The 13,536-nt window shown below is 36.4% G+C and overlaps 1 protein-coding gene across 1 annotated transcript in view; it reads left to right on the forward strand.

The window, feature by feature from the left end:
• Nucleotides 1-1,427: 1,427 nt before the first annotated feature.
• Nucleotides 1,428-13,536, forward strand: part of LOC120541503 (D-glucuronyl C5-epimerase-like) — a 68,198-nt gene continuing 56,089 nt past the window's right edge. Inside the window, exon 1 of the mRNA XM_039773207.1 lies at nucleotides 1,428-1,566. The gene's annotated coding sequence lies outside the window, so the exon portion shown is untranslated. The remainder of the gene's footprint in view (nucleotides 1,567-13,536) is intronic.

The raw sequence follows: 13,536 nt of genomic DNA on the forward strand, positions 1-13,536 counted from the left end.
CATCAACGTGTTTAAGAATTACTTGAAGACAGTCTTGTTTGGTAAATATCTGTCTAACTCGTTTTATAACCTAGGAACTGTACCTAGTATTTATTCTCAGCTCTTTCTTCCCTTGTCATCATCAGTTTTGTAACCTCTTCCCGAATACTTGTTTTCATACAGCTGTCCAGACTGATGTTGACCTCTTTTTTAAGTTGCTTTGGAAAAAAAGTATCTTCTAAGGAAAGTAAATAAATATAGTATTGCTTCTGTGAAAATCCTGCAACCAGTGGAGCCCACCAGAACTGAACCGAGTATGTTCAATGCAGTGTTTTCCTTATAAATGTTATCTACATGTATGGGAAATAAAGCAAGTTGCACATCTGGAAACAACAGTACACTCGCTTCGGTAATTTGCTCCAGTTGTTAGTGTAAAACTTGAGTTGCAAGTTGAATTGGGTTACCTTTGTGGAAAGACTACTATTTCCAATGTATATACATAAATAACTAATGCCAGTCACAAGAGGATTGCCAGGTGTCAAACCGTGAAATGCCAACAAAGGCAGTGGCAAGTTAACATGGCAAGTTAAGCTCTGATTATTACCAATCGGTACTAGGCTAACTAGTGATACATGCTGCTTTTTTTTTTCTTTTTTTCCAGAAAAGTGCTCCAAATTATTTACTCTTACATCCTGCCTACAATGCCTCTGATCTGCTGGAATTGTTGTAACATTTCATTGGCACTACACTCTCAAGTGATGGCAGGAAAAAAGGCTTGTAGTGAATGTTAAGCTTAAAATAAACTCAGTCTGAGGTGGCTTACAAAATTAGGCATAACCTGAATGAAAACTAAGAGAGTGGAAAACATAATACAAAGTGAAACGATGTAAATAACCAAAAAACTGCTTTTCCCTATATTTGTTTTCTCCCGAAAAACGTAAATGTCAAATTAGAAGAAGAAATTGTTTCCAGTTGTTTTTAAAGGCTGAGATGACAATACCCTCAAATTGCGGCATGGCTCTCTAGCTAGCATGAAGTAGGTTCGGTACCGAAAACATCCTTCTTGAACAGGTCTAATCTTAGCAACTAACTCTTTGTGGCCCTGAGCCAAGGAACTTAATCTCTTTCGCAATATCTTCTGACGTCTGTTTAGATTCCTACCAAAGGCGTTATTTGACTACTCCAGTATACGTATTACGACAAAGTCAATATTAAGTATATTAAGGATCTTTTCCTTATTTATTCACATAAATCAACGCCTTTTTTCTGGTTTTCAAATCCTTCTGTCCTCTGCATAGACAGCAAAGAGTTAACACAAACCAATGCTCACAGAATCCGATTTTTTCTCTGAAGCCGCGAAACGATTGATCAATCCTCCTGTCAATCATAGCTATGTTCTCGCGAGGACTAGTGGTGGGCGCGGGCTAGGGGCTGGAGTTAGGGCTTTGCTCTTTTGCTCTGCTCGCGTTGGCTGGCTGGTGCGTCTTCAGTGTGTTGTTTGCGTGTTAACGCGGCAGTTGACAGTAGAGAGTGGCCCAGTGGATCGGAAACTCGGAAGGGCTGGGGGACTCGCTCACCAGGGTACAGGTGGGTCTGCATACCGCCGTCTGTTCGTAAAAACGTTCCCGAACTGCTTGACGCTCCTTCCGTGTTTATGTTGCGTTCAGTCGGACTCGATAACCTTCTAGATTCGCGTGAAATACAGACTGGTGCTAGAGACGACTAATCAAACGAACTCTTTAGAAAGACAACCATGAAGTGCTGCTCAGGTTTTACGATCACAGTTCTCCAGTCCGACATAGGCTTTTAAGTGACGGGTCCTCGGCAGCTTTTATTACTTTTCGGAAATTTTTATAAAAACCCGAAATGAATACCTTTGTGTTAACTCAATCCATATGTAGTGTGATTTGATACGCACGGCCTCTCTATTTAATTTCATATATTAACAAGCACCTAGGAAACATCATTTTGTTCACCCCCTCCCATCTTTTACACTAAATTTTGCATGCATATACGCCCCACACCATCTTGTCATAAAATATAAAGGGCGTATACCAGTCGTAACTAGGTACATTTAAAACGTGGTGTATTATGTTAGAAAATTTAGCTTTATTTACCAACCTGTTTTTTTGTTTGTTTGTTTTTTTTTGGAGAGCAATCTAACCTTGTTCAAGTTTAGATTCCATTGTGCGTCAGCATTACCTTTTCTTATTATATCTAATGGTTGTCAATACGGGGAACAGTCCTTTATTGTATGCCTTTCATTCTCACGGAGGTATGTACTTTAACTGTTCTCCTTCTGAATCCACTTATTTTAGTGGTAATGGCCACTGGTGTCGAAATAGCTGTAACTGCTTGACGACACCACCTATTAGGTTGGCCTGTGCATGTCCGTTCTGAGCTGCCCTCTCTGCCTCTGGGTCCCAGGGGCTCCTCTGCCGTCGCGCATGCTTGTTAAATACCTGAAGATTACAATTTTCACTAGGTTGCTAAACATTCTTACCCCATGGGTTCTAAGTAACTATTTAGGGTTGAAGTTCTCAAGTGGTCCAGTTTGGGATTTCGATTCTGCATTTCTTTGTCGTCTTAATGTTGACGTGAAGTTTGAACAAGACAACAGGTTCCAACTTGTAGCAAAGACTATTTTTTTTATTATTTTACCTTACTGGCTTAAGAGCACAATGTTACTGATGGAGTTCGCGTCTTTTGTTTTTTAGGCAATACCTTGTCCAGTGTCCGGTTTTAATTCTCACAGTTCATATCCTTACAGGAATTTTATATTGTCATTCTATGGTAAATCGCTTCCTATTTGCCTAGAGCTGTTATGACCATTTTTGAAATCCGCGATTCCCATGGTGTATTATCATGAGTGCAGGTCTTAAAAAGATGCTTACAGGTCATTCTGTCAGCCCTTGAAACTTCTCATTTGTAAAGGTCTGGGTTGGAGTGTGCAAAGACACTTAAGTAAAGGTTTTACTTCGTGGACTGTCTTTTCATTCCTTACTTCTAAAATATTTACTATAGCTTTTTGATTTTTTAAGTGGTGTTTTAGTTCAGTGTAGCTCTGTGTAACTTAAACAGCAATATTCTTTTGGGTTTATTGCATGAAGATTGATTACATTGGTCGCTGCTGGTGTTGTCAGTTTTTTGAAGAAATGGGTTAAAATGAATTAAAACCCCATTTGTATTGTAATTTTTCTGTTCACAAAATAAGTTTGCCATGCAAAGCAGTCTTCTCACATTTATTGGTTTGCTTTACTCCACCTTTGTATTGTGGTCCTCAACCAACTAACAAATGTCTCTAGGAAAGTTTATATCAGAATAAAAACTATGGTTACTGTTGTGATAGAAATGGAGAACAAATTAACTGTTTTTTCAGGCTTGCTATGGGGAGGGATTTTGTGTCTGCCACGTCATCTATGAGGAGTTGATATCTGATTACTGCATGTCTGCACTGGGATTTGCTTTGGATAAACCCTCTCAAGAGTTATTTCCCCTTGTAATGATGGTCTGCTTTATGCAAATAAACTTGGATTAAGTGGGATTAGAAAATATTTGGAAGGATACTTTATTGCTTCAGTGTTCAGATAAATCATTTCTCTTTAAAGACTTCATGATTTCTGAAATATTTATAGAAGCAATCATTCATTTACAGTTTATCTTTTTTATTCAGTAGTAAAACAAACAATCCCATTAAGTGGTTCCTATAGCAGTTTGCCAGTCGTCTTTCTTTTTGCATGCTTTTATGCATTGTTAGCTGGAAAGAACATTTTTCATATTTCTATGGCAGATTAATGGATGCCATTATGGCAAGGAGAATTGTCGTGTCTGAGGTTTATCTAATTTTATATGTGATATCTGAAATCAGGTGAAGTTTTTATCGTATCCTCTAAATGGTCTTACATTCTATAGCCTAATGTCTCAAATCAGATCCTAGTGAATCAGCATCGCTCCTGCTTAAATGTGCAGCTGATAAGGGTAGATCTTCTCATGTTTAATTTGTAGCACTATTTCCAGCAGCTGCTGCACTCTGGTTAGAGAAAGGTATCCTAGTTGGTTCTCTGCATTATAGTGTTTCATAATGTGTCATTGATGATGTGTGACATAGAAAGTTGCTTTTTTGTTACAGTGATTCTTATAAATGTGTCATTGATGTGCAATGTGATATTACACCATTAGCTTAATGTATTTGATTGCTTCCACTACCACTATTAATATCACTGGTTCATTGATTTTTAGTTTCTGACAAAAATGATCTACTTCTATTGGTTCTGGAACAGGGAACTGAGCTGAATGAACTATTTTTGGCTGTCCATACATTTTTGTGTAGTCTTTCAAGTTATTCTTACAGGAATCTTTCATTTATAAATACTTTTTAAGCATGATACTAATTTTTACCTTTTTGCACAGTTTAGCTGTATGTATAGAAAAATCCAAATTTCACTGAGAAACCTTTATGAGCAAGTTACATATTTGTTTCACTTAATTACCCAAGAGGGAAAAATAGCATATTGGGGCAAGTTAGCTGACCACTTTATGGATTGAATGATCTCTTTTTGTTTTAATTCTTTTGGTGTAAATTGTAAACTTAACTATGGCATTTCTGCACAGTTATTGTTAATCTGCAGATTTTAACAGATTGAAAAACTGAATATGTTATAAGCGCACGTTTTGGCATGCTTTTAGCAGAAGATTTTTTTTTTTTTGTCAAAATGTGATTAACTAATATTGGGTTAAGTTAAGCTATGGAAAGGAAATTGTAAATTTTAAATAAATAATCTAACCCTAATACAGTTTCAGAAATTTCTGCGTTCTTTCAATAACTGTAGGTTCCTGTAGATTGCTGACATTTACAAAGTAGAAGGGTGAGGCTATCAAATGATATTGAAGTATTCCAACATGGTACTTCCAGGGTCAGAAACATTAAGAAGTAGAAGCTAAGGGGAAAAAACCTGAGTTTAGATCTGGAAGACTCAATACACAGGCTAAACACACAAAGCTAAACATCTGTGCTACAGCATAGGACAGCAAAAAGACTTGGACAAAACCATAGTAGTGGTTCACAGTACAGTATTATTTAGATACAATTTGAATGGAAAAGTTCTCAAAAGGAAATGTAATAAAAGTGATTATGTAAAATATGCAAACATACTTTTAAAAGCTATAAATATTTTAGCCGTTTTATCTCCCGCAATGTTATGCTTCATAACTTTCACCCATTGATTTTTTTTTTAACACCGGATGAGGTTATGCACCATTTCAGGACGTAATACTCTCGGTACCCAGAACACCTGTTTCTCATGTTTATTTGCTTATAAAAATGGATTCAGTTGACCCATAAATAAGTCTGCCATCTTATATACCATCAATTTCTCATTCTCCATTATGATTCACTCCATTGTCACTTTGTTATGGATGGATGTCCAGAACATCAATCAACCACAATTGACATCTTGCCATGATGGGATTCTTCACCTCATCTCAAGTGTGATAATTGAAGGGGCTAGTCCTGGCATGTGTTGACTAGGTGAGAATGGTCTCCTAAAACTGTTTTTTCTTAAAAATTTTTTCCAGAGCAAATAAATTAGACCATATATTGAATCTTTATGATACTCGCATACATACATACATACATTTATATATGCAGTACTGGTACACTTTCTAAACATTTTAATTCGCTCTCATAATTGGATGATTACTGTACAAATTGGTGTTGCCACAATGCTTAGCTTTTGTGTTTTTTGACATCCATGCTGACTAAACTAAAATAAACTAAAATATGCCTTGTAAGCCACAAATATTAAAAACTTATAATTTACTTATTTCAGTACTTGAGAGCTAGTCTTTGGCTATTTACAAAACAAGCACATTAGAATACTGCTTTCGAATTCAGAAAAGTTTTTGATATCCACTTATACAGTATTTTGACCTGCTATTAGTGACACAAGAAATAAGAGTGAATGAAAGGAAAAACAAATGTAATTAAATAACAAAAAATCCTTGAAGTTATGTCTTAGAGTTCGAAAGAAAAAAGTTAAAGCTGGAAAGAGACTAGATGTTCCAGTAAGACTGAGCCAAGCTTAAAATTAAAGTAAACCATAAAATCTTTCCAGGAAATTCTTGAACAAAAGATTAATGATTTACAATAGAATTTATAATATGCAGACTTAAATATAAATCTGTGAGAGGGTGTCAAATATGCAATGTGTGACTTCTTAAGGAAAGAATGGGAAAAATTCCTAAAGCAAGATAAAAATTATTCTTTGGTGAGTGTAAGAAACATTTGAAAGCTGTGTTACAAAGTACTAACTGACCAAGTTCCTTAAGCTTCTTTCATTCTATTAAATTTTTCTGGTAAGTTGTGCATAAATTATATGCAGAAATACATTATCTCATGTCATACTTCTGTTTTGTAGAGGTTTTATTAACCCCTTTTTGTTCAGTGAAACATGGCTTTTGACTAGGAGCATAAGCTTATGCATATGATCGTATAAGCACATTTAGAGCTTTAGCAGGTTAGTTGACATAAGTGGATCATGATGAGTCTTTGGATGGGTCTAAATTCACACGTTCTGGTTTCCACCTCATCTTCTTAATTGAAGGACAAAATTGTCTGCTTGTGTACTCTGTGTGTTTTATTCAAGATTACTCTGTGTCTTTTATTCTAGACTAGACATTAAGCCCGTTACAATAACGGGCACTAGAACAGTAGTGCATAAACATTAGTAGGAACAGTCTACAGTATATTAAATGGCAAGGGACATTGTATGTGGCTGTAATATGCGTCACTGTATTGTGTGCCTTTAATTTTCTCTCTCAGTAATACTGGTTTGTATTTCCGTAAAATGCCCGTAATTTTGTCTGACAGTAATACAGTGGAACCTCAGTTCACGACCACAATTCGTTCCAAAACTCTGGTTGTAACCCGATTTGGTTGTGAAGTAATTTCCCCCATAGGATTGTATGTAAATACAATTAATCCGTTCCAGACCGTGTAAACTGTATGTAAATATATATTTTTTTTAATTTTTAAGTACAAATATAGTTAATTATACCATTGAATGCACTGTGTAATAGTAAACTAAATTAAAAAACATTGAATAACACTGAGAAAACCTTGAACAACAGAGAAAACTAACACCTCAAGAGTTTGTGCTATAGCCTTATGACCCACTCGCTAAAAAATGAACATTTGAAAAATCCGTAATTTAATAAAAAACCAAGAAAAGTAACATTGCAACAATGCACGCACACGCCTTTGTGTGTGTCTCTCTCGCAGGCCTGCGTGTGTGTGTGTGTCTGTCTCTCTCGCGTGTCTCGCGTGTGCCTGTGTGTGTGTGTATCTCTCTCGCGCACGCACCTGGGAATGCACAGGAAGAGACTGAACACGTGCCGTGTGGCCCCGCGCATGCGCACTTCACCAGAAGACACACACACACACGGACACCTAGACAAGAGAGAGGGAAAGCTGGAACAAAGAAAGAGGACAAGAGGCATGGAGGCAAGCGGTCAGAGCTCAGTAGAGGAACATGCGATTGTTGTTTGAGGGGTGGATCGATTTCCCACTGATTAGCTAAAGGGTAGTGGAGATCGAGAGCTGTCTCCCTAAGGATCCTGTGTTTGGGCGTGAGGTAGTTATGGCTAAAACCATAGGAAAAAGAGACAGCAGTTGCTGTCATCTCTGCCAACTGCGATACATGAAAATGGTAAGTCTGGGAGACAATGAACGAAGACGTGCTGAGTTGAAGAAGAAAGACAGAGGATGGAGGTAAAATGGGTGAGAGGCAGGATTATGATAGGCAGGAAGGATAGATGCTGTGGCAGAGGAAAGAGGTATAGCATAGATGCCTCGCATCAGGGAATTTAATAAGGAATCCTGATTTTTTTTTTTTTTATTTAACCTCTGGTTTTAATTGCCTTTATTTATTGTATTGTTTTTAGTCTTTACTAAGGACACCTGGATGGTATCATTTATTTATTTATTAAGGAGGAAGAGCACTATACAATTTGCACTGTTTGATTGACTTTGTTTTTGAAATTTTTTAATCAAAGCACCTGCATTTGTACATCCATCCATTGTTGTCTGCGTTTGTCCTTACTTGCTGTGGCCCATCCTTGGTTACATTACAGGTGATGCAGGTTCAAGAGGCTCCCAATATGGTTTTGGGAGAGTGGAGCTAACCCGCATCGTCCACATGTACATAGAAAGGTAATATATTATAATAAATTGACATACTTGTGGGGATTTTTACAGATGCCTTGACCCTTGTCCTTCATTACCAAGCTCAGGAATATAGAGTGCTAGCTTCTTTTCCATTGGCATCAAGGTGATAAATTGACATATGAATGGATGGACAGATGACCTGTTAGTCTATTGCAGAGCACACACTCATTCTGTTCCAGTTTAGAGGGTCCAGTTAATCTATTTTATGAACAACTTGGAGTGTCTGGAAAATAAAACCTTTTCAGCAATGGGAATAATATACAAGATATACATGCATGGATCAGGATTTAACATTCCCTTTTTTTTCTGGGGTAGGAAAAAGTTTCTTCATATTTACTTTTAAAGTCACTCAGATTAGTGCAGGTATTAGAGCCTTGATCTGTGTTTCACACACAGTTTTTAATGAGACGGCATTTATCTTCAGCCTCAGAACAGAAACATGACCAATCACCTTTAAGCAATTAGAAAAAAAGACTTCTGTTACTGCTTCTTCTGCTGTGCTTAAGTTTTATTCATTAATTTAATTACAACTTGGACTATAACCTTAGCACTTTTTAGAGTAGCATCAGCAATGTACTTAAATATGCTGCAGCTGATAGTGTAATTGTTTTTTTTTAACAATCTTTGGCAGCAAGATGTGAGGCAACTTGGCTAAAATTAAACTCAACCTTTCCTTACTAAGAATTTTAAACATCTGTTTAATAATTTATTTGTATTTTATGTTTGTCATGGTTTTGTTTTCTCATGACAAATTTACTCATAACTGTTATTTTACTCGTACTGCACAGTGCAATACTCTAGTCTTGAATAAAATATTGTACAACTAAGCAACTAATGTTGATTTTCATACTTCTTTGGTACCCAAAAAGTATCTTTCTGCCTTTGAACACATTTTAGTTCATTCATTAACATCATCTCTCACTTACTGGGATTAACAAAGTATATAAAATCAACACTAAAAAAAAGCTATTAGGCATGTGTTATTGTTATTAAAGTGACTTTAAAAAAAGAGTTTTTTCAATGCCCTCATTGCTCCTTTTAGCTTCATTAGCCAACATGCAGTCTGTTTCTTTGTTAGTTGCAGGCCTGACACATAATGCCTAAAACTATAAGACATAATGAAAATAAATATTAAGGTCACCAATATTGCATTTTAGCAATAGCTGTAAAGGAGGAGGAAAAAAAAGAGAATCAGTTTAGTCTGGTATATTACTCCTTGATCTCCTGCTTGCAGCACTCAACTGGTGTCCCGCACTGTGAAATTTCAGGTCATTAAAAATTCATACCTAGAGGTGCACTGCTAGCAAAAAAGTGAAACTGCTTTTTTATTGAAAGTAAAAATTAGAGCATTACTTTTGTGACTTCTCTCCAACCATATCTTCACACCCCAAGGTGTTGTAACACCCAATATGGAAAGCTGTGCAGTGTACTAATTAATGCAGATGTGACACTACCTTAAATGTACAGTGCACTTTCATTGCTTGAAATATTGTATTTATTATTTTAAATGTGTTTAGAAGGTTCGGAAGCTCAACTGGAATCATTGTGTTATTTGCAAATTATGTGTGGCCAAATATAAAACAGAAATCTAAATCACGTCAGGTGATCATTCTTTCTGTATTGTAAATGGTTCAGGAGAATTAATATTTCAAATACAGGTTGATGCTAGTAGTGAGTGATATCATTGATTATATGTATGCAATTTTGAATCTTCTTCAATTGCAATGTGTTATGAGAATTTCAGAATTAATAATAATTTATTGATGGTTTTCTTTATATTTAAGCTTTTTGTATCCTTTTTAACATTTACATTTAGGTAAGTCGCATAGCCTTGTAGTAGCCTTGTGTCTGGTTGGAGAAGTTTAATGGCTGTGTTCACTAGGGCTGTTTGGTGTTTTGAAATAACAAAGTCAATTTTTATGATATTGACAATGTCCAATACTATCGTGCTGGGAGCATGGTGGAGAGATGGAGACATTCTTGTGCATTACAAATAATTAGCTGCTGTACTTTTATACCAAGGAGAACATCTACTTGCTGACAAGTTGCATAAACCTGGGGATCAGTTACTCACCGTTCTGAGCTGACATTTTATCTCGCAAACCAGCAATTCCAGGGGACCTTTTAAAATTGGGCAAACCAGTGTCAACAGAATTCAAACTTGTATGGCCACTGTGAACAATCATTTTACGGATAATAAGTTACGTAAAAGAGCTGGAAATCATGGGCACTTGGAGCTTACGAGCACCTGCACGCTTTCCATCAAAACTTTGTGCGTGGTGCACCAATTGAGCTGTCTTCTCTTGGCGGTGGCATACTACTGCTCAACTAGATAAAGTCAGAAATTTCATGCACCTCCTGCTATGAAATGAGTGCCTGAAAGTTTACTTGTCAGGGGCGCAAGATTAAAAAAAAAAAAAAAAAAAAGAAAAAATTGAATTTAGCACTTTGAGAAAATTTCTGGAAATGTTTAGAGCCAATTAATATTGTTTGTTTACATTGACCATGTTTCCATCCAGTTGGCGTTGGACTACATCATGGGCTCAACCACAATATTCACGCTGCTGGTAAAATTGACTTAGTTTTTATTTTTGCCCCCTTTTTTAAATTTTGTAAGTGAACCAAATCCAATACAGCTGTATACAGGTATCTGTCCTGAATTTGCATCACAAGTGCAAAATTCATGAAAGCGAATTTTCAGACAGATGTAAGGTAGCAAACCACTATCCATCCATCCGTTTTCCAACCCGCTGAATCCGAACACAGGGTCACAGGGGGTCTGCTGGAGCCAATCCCAGCCAACACAGGGCACAAGGGACACCCACACACCAAGCACACACTAGGGCCAATTTAGAATCGCCAATCCACCTAACCTGCATGTCTTTGGACTGTGGGAGGAAACCGGAGCGCCCGGAGGAAACCCACGCAAACACGGGGAGAACATGCAAACTCCACGCAGGGAGGACCCGGGAAGCAAACCGGGGTCTCTTAACTGCGAGACAGCAGCGCTACCACTGCACCACTGTGCTGCCCAGCAAACCACTAGGATCTCCGAAATCATTCTGGCTTTGGAATTTGTTGGCCCATGATGGCATCAAATGGATTAGGAAATGAAATATTGTAGCTGTTGCTTTGAGAACAGTTAACCACTGTTGTTCCTGTACATTAAAGCATTTGGATTTAAGGGAAAGGCCAGGACTGGTGGGAAGACATTTGGAGAGTTTTCATGCAGAATAGTGGTTTGACAATTTCAGAATGTTGAAGATCACGTCTCGTCTCCCTAGCCTTTCTCTCCCAGGATTTTTTTTTTTTTAAAAGAGAGATATTACTAAGGTTACATAAGCATTGATTTAAAATCAGTTTCCAGACAATTATGATTCAAGCATTTAATCACATGTCTGTTTCACATATGTCTGTGTTAAATTTAGTACCACTTACTAAAATGGTCTAAATCCCATATGAAAAGGACTTATGCTCTGCGTGTATGCTATTCACACATTTCACATATGTTATATATATATATATATATATATATATATATATATATATATATATATATATATATATATATACACACATATATATATATATATATAAAATGTCTGTTTCTGTTTTCGTGCATTGAAGCCTTCTATACAGTGTGCAGCTCTTATACTGTATCAATCTGTCAACCATTGATTAGCATTATGTATCACTTCATAACAAAGTATATGTAAGTGGTCTCATCTGTATGAAATGTTTTATGTACCATAAATGGTGTGTTGTGATGACAGTGATATATATTCCAGAATGAAATGTGCTTAAAATGATTTCTAATGCTTGTATAGAAGCAAGAGGATTTATTTAGTGGTAGCTGTTTCAAATACAGTGTAATGCCTTCTACAGTGCATGTTTATGTAAAGGATGCTTTTTTTATATGAATATCACTTGGCATTGAGAAGACCAGAGGGTTAAGATAATTTGATGCCTTGTACATGTGGGAAGCATTGTCCACAGCTGGCTTGATACTTTTTCTTTTTTATGATTCCCAATTTTTTGTGAAGGCTGCAAGGATGTATGGAAATATACTTGCTAAACTCTTAATTTAAATTCAGTTTCATTAGGACAGTAATTCCCTGTACTGATACACAAATTGCACTGTAATAACTAATCTGCATTCCAAAAGAGCTATTTAAAGCACATGAAAGAAACTCTATCAAAACATAATTAAATAGTTGGTTCTAATCAGAAACCAGTTCACCTGTCTTGCATGTTAAGAGCTCTCTTTTTGTTGGGCACTTGGTGACACAGTTTGGAATGATAGTGAGGCTTCACTTGATATTTCTCATAGCTAATTAAATGGTGTTGGTGGTGTGCAGTTTACTGTAAATAAGGCTAACTGCAGAGAGGGACAGGAAAAGAATTAAATGAAGAGCTTCCAGTTAAGAGTCCCTGACAATTAAGTACATTAAGAACAGAATCAAGTCCTGTGCCATCTTTAAACATGTTGCTAATAACAGTGCTCTGACCTGTCCAGGATTCATATTGTATATTTTTGCTATTGCATCTGGGCTTATAATTTTATTTATAGTTCTGGTTGAATTGGATCAGTATCACAAACAAATAAATAAGAAGATGACACACAGGTGGGCAGAATAGCAACCATAACCTAATAGCATAATAGCTCACAAATAGACATCTGCTAGCAAAAACTTGCAATTAACTGTTAATTAAATGTAGATGTCCTCTTTACTGTATTATGTGAGGATTATAGGGCTTTGATAAGTTTGTTTTCCAGTGTTTTTATAAAGAGGGTAATGTGTCTGAGCATGACTGGTAATTGTACCATTTCAGATAATGTTCTAATGTTTTATAAAGTGTGCCAATGGTACATTATTTAAAGACTATGTTTTAGTCTTTTTAAAGTGGCTGATCATGAGGCAAGAATTTTTTATTCATACAGACATTTAATTTTTCATGTAGCCTATATAGATTTCCAGTATTTAAATGTTGACTCTCATTAAGTGCCATTTGTCTGTGGCAATTAATATAGTAGGGGTGTAAGAATATTACAAGATGTGCATTTTTCATGTGTGTAGTGAAATTTGATAAAAGACTGAGTGCTGTATTGCTTTTACTCCCACCTTCATAGTCTATAGATTACTGGGCATGTGGTTGAGATTATTGGGTTGCACACCCGCTAATTTCAGTTGTAGGGGAAATACCAAATTACATGCATAGATAAAACTACATCTTGCTGAACTGGTTGGTATGGTCAGTGACATACTAAATCTAGGGGAGAGCAGAAATGGAAAAGCCTGAGCATTTTCAAGAAATTTCACTCTAAAGTGACA

Source organism: Polypterus senegalus, chromosome 12 (genome assembly GCF_016835505.1).
Source record: "Polypterus senegalus isolate Bchr_013 chromosome 12, ASM1683550v1, whole genome shotgun sequence".
Classification (NCBI taxonomy): Eukaryota; Metazoa; Chordata; class Cladistia; order Polypteriformes; family Polypteridae; genus Polypterus; species Polypterus senegalus.